This window comes from Pollicipes pollicipes, unplaced genomic scaffold, assembly GCF_011947565.3.
Source record: "Pollicipes pollicipes isolate AB1234 unplaced genomic scaffold, Ppol_2.1 Scaffold_6052;HRSCAF=7182_pilon_pilon_pilon, whole genome shotgun sequence".
NCBI classification, from domain to species: domain Eukaryota; kingdom Metazoa; phylum Arthropoda; class Thecostraca; order Pollicipedomorpha; family Pollicipedidae; genus Pollicipes; species Pollicipes pollicipes.
In genome coordinates this window covers 10,366,214-10,376,056 of record NW_023596805.1, presented here as the reverse complement: position 1 = coordinate 10,376,056, position 9,843 = coordinate 10,366,214, and positions in this window count along the sequence as shown.

Below are 9,843 nucleotides of genomic sequence, written 5' to 3'. Positions count from 1 at the left end.
GAGACGACAGCTGACGGACCGGCGCTGCCGCGACAGGGACGCGTCATGCCTCGCACGCTACGCGGACGCACCACTTTGCCCCGCACCTCACCGCTCTGCCGCTAATAATGCTGTCCGAAGATTACATAAGCTCAGCTTTTCATATGACTACCACCACCACGGACATGCCGACATTTGATGCCTTGTTTGATGTGAGCTCATCACCGTCCACGCTGAACCCGCCGGAGGCTATACTAAAATGCCAAGGAAGACGAACGAAGACCCGCTGGCGAGCGGCTTTGCCATATGGGCGGCTCGTCGGCGTATTACAGGCAAATTGGTGTGACGCCGGCCCGCTGCCGACGCCGGCTGTGGCTGACGATGCCGCTCCGGCCGGCCGGCCGAGGACCACAGACAGCGGTCAGTGGTCAGCCGGCATAACTGACACTCCCCGATCACCGTGGCGGCCCCACGCGGGTCGCCGTGCGGCGTCGCATGCCGCGGCCAAACGGGACGGTAATCATCGGTTGGATAAATAATATTTAAACGATAATCATCGGAAAAAATCGGTGTCCGCGCAAGCGCACATGTATTGGCTGTTCAGGTGGACTGGACTGTTCAGCGAGAACGCGCGCTGCATTTTGGGCTAGAGACGTAGACAGTTGCAGCACACTGTCCTGATTCATTTGGCGCATCTACTTTTATGACATTTTCTCTTCATGCTGAAGCAGTTCTGCAAATCATAGGCCTGAGATGAACGCCGAGGGAGACGGGTACCACGTAGGCAAGCAAGTGGGCAATAGAACGGAGATGCTTTCCCCTGTCAGCGTTTAGGCCTCTAGCGATACGGCCGGCGAAAAAAAAAACGAAAAATTGACTATGTTTAAGCTGCTTGTGATTGGTTGCAGCTGAAGACTTATTTCAGAAGTCAGAGCTATTGCTGTTCCTAGCAGCAACGAGTTCAGGAAAAACCTTCGTGGCAGATCCAGTCCCTTTGTATGCAAGAACCTCATCAGACATAGTCAGACCTGAACACCTACATGCAAGTATTTTCCTCTGAGCTTTTTTCCAGGCCATTTTCCAGTGTGAGCTGCATTGCATCCAAGATTAATAAATGTAACCAGTACTTGTGGGCTTGCTTTGCTAATCAACAAAACTGACTGCTGGAAAACGCATGAAAAGACACGTGGTGTCTATTGCGGACCTATTTTTGCATTATTCATGGATGCATTCGACGTCATTCCTAAGATCTCCCAGCCGTTCCGACCTCTGGCTGGCGGGAGGACTGATGGGAGCCGGATGCGATGTGTTGACTACCAGGGACGTGTGTAGGTCATAGGAAAAAGACTTCATCTGCAAGCCATTTTTTTCGAAAAGCACCCTGACTGGGTTAATACAACCTATCGCCTTGACAGAAGCCGTTCGCACTTTTCCCCGCCCGCTTCGTACGCGCAAGCGTGCTGGGAGGTGATTGTTGCAAATCACTGTATCTTTTCCAAGAAGAAATCGTAAGCCTTTAAACCTCATTAACTCAAGTCTGCGAAGAACGCTGTGATAGCACACACCGCTTTTTTTGTCGCAAAGCTATGCATCGAAGCTGATGACGTACACCAAAGCAGCAAGAGAACTGATCCGAAAGCATCATTTGAGGCGTTCTGATGTATTTGCCCCGCGGCCTGCTTCATAGGGCAACATCAGTGATTGTGCAGCTTTCAAATCTTGCTCTCCAGATTTCCAATGCGGCTGGGGCGTTGTTACGCCTTTCAAAAGCTTCAGGTAACCCGTTCTTATGGACACTGCAAATGCCAGATCTCTATAACTTTGCCACTGCCACTTCTTAAATAAGCCAAGGCACCAATTGGACGTACCAACCGGACTTAGCTACGTCTGGACTGAGGAGTTAAAACTTCTTATGTTGACTCAACGACCTTAAAAACCAACAGCGTCTGGTTAAGCGACTTTGTAGTACTAAACGACGATTTACACTTGTGAAAGACGCGCGATTAAGGGAAATGTTGCCAATCACGACGTTGAACTCTGAAAAACAGAAACTGAACGGCTTACTGTCGTATGTCCGAGCATACTTTGATTTGTGCTGACAAGTGAAAGCTCTGCGAGAATAATATCAGTGAACGCATCACGTTATTGCACGCCACTTCTGCAGACCTACATAAGGTGGCTGATGGCTCAATGAGTGGTTAGTTAAAGGCAAAGACCAAAGGTATCGGGAGTTCATCCATTTGGACAAATTTCACAAAACCTCCAGATTATTATTTGTTGCTCCATGAAGAGTAAACAAAAACAACAAAACACAGTTGGTGGGTTGCTACTTTTGATGACAGAGAAAACGCCATCGAAAGAATTTTTTCGCACGCGACCTCCACTTTGCGTAGGCTCTAAATTTCGACCCGCTGACCTGATCGAATTGAAAAAGTCAGATTTGACTGCAAAGCCGTAGGTCACCATTTGCAACAATTTTGATCAAAATTCGCGATTTAAGGGCGTAAAATTTGACCACGGATGGATCGATCTCGCAGAGAATTGCTCTTTCGAGAAACAAAAAATGACGATGCAGGGGTTCATATCCCCAATGAGGCAGCTGACATCCAGCGGCAAAGGCCCTGTGTTAGAGGCCCCAGTGTCAAACGAGGGTCCTCATCACCGGTTAACCAGGGTGCGATGAGCCGAATCGGTATTTCTGAGCAAATTATTGAACTCCCTGCGACAGGGAGGGATATTTCTGCATCAGTAAGGGTCTCTGCGTGAATCCTGTGCCAGATTCTCCTGCCAGAGAACTCGCCGCATCAGGGTGGGTACCGATGTATGATGTATCCCTCTGAGGGCCTATGTATGGATAAGCCAGGAGAACTTCGTCCCCGTATCGCCAAAATGGCAATCGCTAGAGGGCCCGGACTGTAGGCCGGGATGTCCTACAGCTCATGACCAGAAAAGTTTACTGGCATAACTTCGAAGTTGGTTCTCTGAATGGAATGAGCAGCTACAGAAAAACGAACAATAGAAATCATGCTATTGCGCCATCAGTTCGTGGTGCTGTGCGTGCTAATCCATCTCGCAAGCAATCTCTGAAGTCTCGCTAATCCATCGCGCCATCTCACATTTTGCAATCTGGATATATCACGGCTGAAACCCACGGCCCGAGACTCCTTCTACGCTAATACCAACAAACCAGCAAAAGCGGAGAGGCTAGAGAGACGAGTGCGACGCATGTAACCACCTGGTTATCGTGTTTGCCTGTGGAGCTGATGACGTCTAATTCTATGTATCAGCGTACCTGTTTTCAGCTTGCTGAAAACCATTGCCGGGCGCCGATGGGACTCTGTATAATATACACAACGGCTATGTGATCTTGAGCATCTGTAGATGTGCAGCACGCTATTCTGATCACAAAAATATGGTACTGGCCACATGTACCCAGTTAGTGCCTGAATTCTTTTATTAGGAGGTTTACAAATTTGACCTCAGTTGAGCACAGATGACCTCTGGGGCACACTTAAATGAATTTTTGTGCCTGGAATTATTTTGTCCCACAGCTGCACACAATAAAGTAAACCTTGTCAGAAGCACATTGTGGGGAAAAGTATCGTTCCTGGAGGCTGCCGGCAGAACAATTTTGAGAGACGACCTGATTTGACCTGACGCATGTGGGGAACAGAAATGGTTGGAATGGTATTTCCATAGTCTTAACGCTTATTTCCGTGCTCTCGATGTCCTTTTTGATGTTTTAACATAACTTTTAACTGCATCCGACCGTTTTTGACCTCCTGTGGCCTCTGGTGACCTCACATTTGACCTAGGGTAAAAATTTGGGGTGCATTCTTCATGGTTTGGCGATACTTTCAACATGGTATCTTTACATTTTCACACGGTGTTTGGAAGTTGGAGATCCCAGGGGAAAATCAACTTTCCTCCCACAGCCGGGCGCGGTTGTCTCAGCCCCCCGGTCGAGCGTGGGTTAAGCGTCGAAAAGTACCTTTTCCGATCCGTGACCGTTTTCGCACACCCGTTGGTCGCCGCTGGATGTTGGTTGCGGGACCGATGCCTCGCGGTGCATGGAGACTGCAACGCTGGGAACCAGTGTTTTTTTACTCGCCCAGATGGGCTTCCCCAACAACGAGAGGACATGATTAAAATCACATACATATTCCGCTGATCGATTCTCAAGAAAGCGGGTACTTTCCCATGCAAACGAGGGTTGGACATACGAGTGCAAAATTGTTGACCCTGTTTCTTCACATTCGTAAGCTCATCTCATCTTTGCTCTACGCTGACGCTCAATTCATGGACCCTTAATATCTTTGCAAACCCCGCGAAAATCTAGCTATGCCCTGGCTCTTTTCAGCCTATAGAAATAGCTAAATGAATCATTTCTATGTGCACATCACCGGGGTTTATTCCATGCAGTCATTTACTCCTGCTTGATTTCATTTCATTTCCTGCTTGGTACATGCTGAATGGTACCTTTTGGCAGCGTCTGGCTTTTGTTTCAATAAAAAAGTTCAGCCTAAAAATAAAAGAAGAGAACTGACCTCTGAAAACAGCATGGGCTTTATCCTGCAGACCGCCCGTGTGAAGGCCAATTGAACGACGGCAATAAGGCTATGAAAATGAGGTAGCCGAAACCGGGGAACTTTCTGTGAGGGGCACCAAGTTTTCAGGGGGTATCGCAATAAAGCGTAGGCCCTCCTTGACGAAATCCTGAAGTCGCCGCTGGGTCGAATTGAAAACTTCTCGTTCCGGCCCGTCTCATGGGATCGGAATTGCTCGGAACATGGCTGCTGTTTCGAGTGAATGGTTTTTTGCGCTGAACAGGTGCTTAAGAGCAAATAAAACGTTACAAAACCAATCCGAGACAAGTTTTTGTTGTAACACATTGAATGTCGGAAGCATCGTGACAAATTATACTGACGGCTTCGCAGCATTGTTCTGCCACTTTCATTTGTCAGCATTTTAGTCACCCCTTTTTTTGGTGACGTTGGTACTGTTAGTAAACAAATGGCGTGTGCTGGTGGGAGCGTGCACGAATGTACCGCGTGAGGCTTGCTGTGGTGTTGGTCCGTGGTTGTGGATGCCCCCAATGCCTTATCAGCTGGGGGGGGGGGGGGGGCTCCATTGGCTTGCATGTTCCTATCCTCAACCTTGGAAATATTTGTGCACCAACCCAATTAACAGGCGCGTAAAGAAATCGCAGAAAAAGCTGATTAGCTAGGTTTTGCAGCTACCCTCCCCCCCCCCCCCCCGCCCCCCATTGCGTCTAATCACTTGTGGCCATGTCCCCACCTGTACACGGAATCTGAAGACAAGTATTGAAGTTTGACAGGTGTGCCATTTTTCCCCTGTTTTTTTCCTTCAAACCCTTCAGCAGTTTCCTCCCACTTTCCACTCAGCGGTATTCTTCAAGTACTTCACCTTTTTTAGAAGAAGAAAAATCTCCACCGCGAGCGTTTTACGCGCAGTGCGGCACGGGCTCAACCAGCTCGCGTTAGCAGGATTGCCCAACTTTGAAATCATACAATCCAAACGACATCTTTAGCACCAAAAATAAAGAGCAGGCAATTAACATTATACACTACGTCGTTTCGACCACTGCTACTCACAATGCTCGCATGATTGCCTATCATCTTCAAGAAATAACCATCTGATAATACAATAATTTCGGCCACAAACAGGTCATATGATTTTTAATACGCAGACAGCCGACGATTTATAGCATGTACTAAAAGGACAACATAAGCACCAAATTACGTACATTCGAGCAATTAAGAAAAGTATCCCAGTTCTTCACATTCGTGTCTCGAATTGATATTTCCAAGCAGACAGCACAGAGAAAAACCCAACAATGTCGGCGGAACTGAAGCATTTCCAGCAGTCTTAAAAAACCGACCAAGCCACGGGAACCAAACACCGAAGCCAAGCCAACGTTTTCGGTGCGGTACATTGACGTCTATTAGCGCAGTGCATCTCATACACGAGTCCGGATAATGTGATCCACACTTATTAGGACCAAACACATCGTGACGACATTGTCGCTTAAACTACAACACTTGGATTCAATTAATATGACTACTCCGTTTGCCGTGACATGCTGCCATCATGTCGTGCAGAGGGACTGTCGTAGTACCCTCTTAAAGTAGTGCACCTCTTGTACAATTCCAACGAGCAAGGCTTGAAATCGCTCTGACATCCAGAGACATACTCTGCCGAGATAATATGCCAACAGCCACCCTAAGGAAACGGATCAAGCCTCGGGAAACGAAGACTGAAGCAAGGCCATCGTTTTCGGTACGGTACATATACGTCTGTTAGCGTAGTGCACCTCACACACGAGTCCGGATAATGCGATTCACACCCTTAGAACTGAACACGTCGTGCTGACAATGTCGATGGAACTGCAAGACTTCGGTCCGATGAATAAGACTCATGCATTGCCGTGAGATGCTGCGATCATGTCGTGCAGAGGGACTGTCGTAGCACCCTCTTAAAGTAGTGCACCTCTTGCACAATTCCAACGAGCAAGGCTTGAAATCGCTCTGACATCCAGAGACATACTCTGCCGAGATATTATGCCAACAGCCACCCTAAGGAAACGGATCAAGCCCCGGGAAAGAAGACTGAAGCAAGGCCAGCGTTTCGGTACGGTACATATACGTCTATTAGCGCAGTGCACCTTACAGACGAGTCCGGATCATGCGATTCACACTTACTAGGACCAAACACATCTTGCTGACGATGTCGGTGGATATGCCAGACCACGGTCCGATGAATAAGACTCATGCATTGCCGTCAGATGTTGCCATCATTGGCGGACGGACTGCAGTAGCACCCTCTTCAAGTAGTACACCTCTGGTATAATTCCAATTGGCGGGACCTAAAAACCGCTCTGGCATCCAAAGACATTCTCTACCGAGATAATATGCCAATAAAAATCCTAAGGATACGGACCAAGCCTTGGAACCGAAGACTGAAGCTAGGCCAGCGTTTTCGGTACGGCACATATGCGTCTATTAGCGCAGTGCACCTCATGCACGAGTCCGGATCAGGCGATTCACACTTATGGAAATTAAACACATCGTGCTGACAATGACGGTGGAACTGCGAGACTTCGGTCCGATGAATAAGACTGATGCATTGCCGTGAGATGCTGCCATCATGTACGGACAGGCTGTAGTAGCACCCTCTTAAAGTAGTACACCTCTTGTATAATTCCGATTGGCGAGACCTAAAAACCACTCTGAAAGGCAAAGACACACCCCGCCGAGATAACATCCCGACACGAACCCTGAGGAACAAAGCCGAGCCCCGGGAACCGAGGACCCGAAACAAAGGCAACGGTTTAGGTACGGTACATATACGTTTAGTCGTGCGGTGCACCTGAAACAAGAGCCCTTACAACGCGATTCACACTAAGTAGAAATAAACACATTGTGCCGACAATGTCGGCTGAGCTGCAATGGTTTGATTCAATGAATAAGACTCATGCACTGTCGTGGGATGTCACAATCATGTGCGGACAGACCGTAGTAGCACCTTCTTAAAGTAGTGCGCCTCTTGCATAATTCGTTGGCGAGACCTAAGAACGGCTTTGTCATCCAAAGACACACTGTACCGAAATAACGTGTCAACAGCAATTCTAAGAGAACGGACCAAGCCCCGGAAACCGAAGACCGAAGCGAGGCCAACGTTTTCGGTACGGTACATATATATTTATAAGCGCAGCGTACCTTATACCATCGTCAGCAAGATGTGTTTAGTCCTAATAAGTGTGAATCGCATGATCCGGACTCGTGTGTGAGGTGCACTACGCTAACAGACGTATATGTACCGTACCGAAAACGCTGGCCCTGCTTCAGTCTTCGTTTCCCGGGGCTTGGTCCGTTTGCTTAGCGTGGCTGTTGGCATATTATCTCGGCAGAGTACGTCTTTGGATGTCAGAGTGGTTTCTAGGTCTCGCCAATTGGAATTATACAAGAGGTGTACTACTTGAAGAGGGTGCTACTGCAGTCCGTCCGCCAATGATGGCAACGTCTGACGGCAATGCATGAGTCTTATTCATCGGACCGAAGTCTTGCATATCCACCGACATCATCAGCAAGATGTGTTTGGTCCTAATAAGTGTGAATCGCATGATCCGGACTCGTGTATGAGGTGCACTACGCTAACAGACGTATATGTACCGTACCAAAAACGCTGGCCTTGCTTCAGCCTTCGTTTCCCTGGGCTTGGTCCGTTTCCTTAGGGTGGCTGTTGGCATATTATCTCGGCAGAGTACGTCTTTGGATGTCAGAGCGGTTTCTAGGTCTCGCCAATTGGAATTATACAAGAGGTGTACTACTTGAAGAGTGTGCTACTGCGGTCCGTCCGCCAATGACGGCAAAATCTGACGATAATGCATGAGTCTTATTCATCGGACCAAAGTCTTTCATATCCACCGACATCGTCAGCAAGATGTGTTTAGTCCTAATAAGTGTGAATCGCATGATCCGGACTCGCGTGAGGTGCACTACGCTAACAGACGTATATGTACCGTGCCGAAAACGCTGGCCCTGCTTCAGTCTTCGTTTCCCGGGGCTTGGTCCGTTTGCTTAGCGTGGCTGTTGGCATATTATCTCGACAGAGAACGTCTTTGGATGTCAGAGTGGTTTTTAGGTCTCGCCAATTGGAATTATACAAGAGGTGTACTACTTGAAGAGGGTGCTACTGCAGTCTGTCCGCCAATGATGGCAACATCTGACGGCAATGCATGAGTCTTATTCATCGGACCGTGGTCTGGCATATCCACCGACATCGTCAGCAAGATGTGTTTGGTCCTAATAAGTGTGAATCGCATGATCCGGACTCGTGTATAAGGTGCACTACGCTAATAGACGTATATGTACCGTACCGAAAACGCTGGCCTTGCTTCAGTCCTCATTTCCCGGGGCGTGATCCGTTTCCGTAGGGTGGCTGTTGGCATAATATCTCGGCAGAGTATGTCTCTTGATGTCAGAGCGATTTCAAGCCTTGCTCGTTGGAATTGTGCAAGAGGTGCACTACTTTAAGAGGGTGCTACGACAGTCCCTCTGCACGACATGATTGCAGCATCTCACGGCAATGCATGGGTCTTATTCATCGGACCGAAGTCTTGCAGTTCCATCGACATTGTCAGCACGACGTGTTCAGTTCTAAAGGTGTGAATTGCATTATCCGGACTCGTGTGTGAGGTGCACTACGCTAACAGACGTATATGTACCGTACCGAAAGCGCTGGCCTTGCTTCAGTCTTCGTTTCCCGAGGCTTGATCCATTTCCTTAGGGTGGCTGTTGGCATATGATCTCGGCAGAGTATGTCTCTAGATGTCAGAGCGATTTCAAGACTTGCTCGTTGGAATTGTACAAGAGGTGCACTACTTTAAGAGGGTACTACGACAGTCCCTCTGCACATGATTGCAGCATGTCACGGCAGCGGAGTAGTCATATTAATTGAACCCAAGTGTTGTAGTTGAAGCGACAATGTCGTCACGATGTGTTTGGTCCTAATAAGTGTGAATCACATTATCCGGACTCGTGTATGAGATGCACTGCGCTAATAGACGTCAATGTACCGCACCGAAAACGTTGGCTTGGCTTCGGTGTTTGGTTCCCGTGGCTTGGTCCGTTTTTTAAGAATGCCGGAAATGCTTCATTTCCGCCGACATTGTTGGGGTTTTCTCTGTGCTGTCTGTTTGGAAACATCAACTCGAGACACGAATGTGAAGAACTGGGATAATTTTCTTGATTGCTCGAATGTACGTAATTTGGTGCTTATGTTGTCCTTTTAGTACATGCTATAAATCGTCGGCTGTCTGCGTGTTAAAAATCATATGACCTG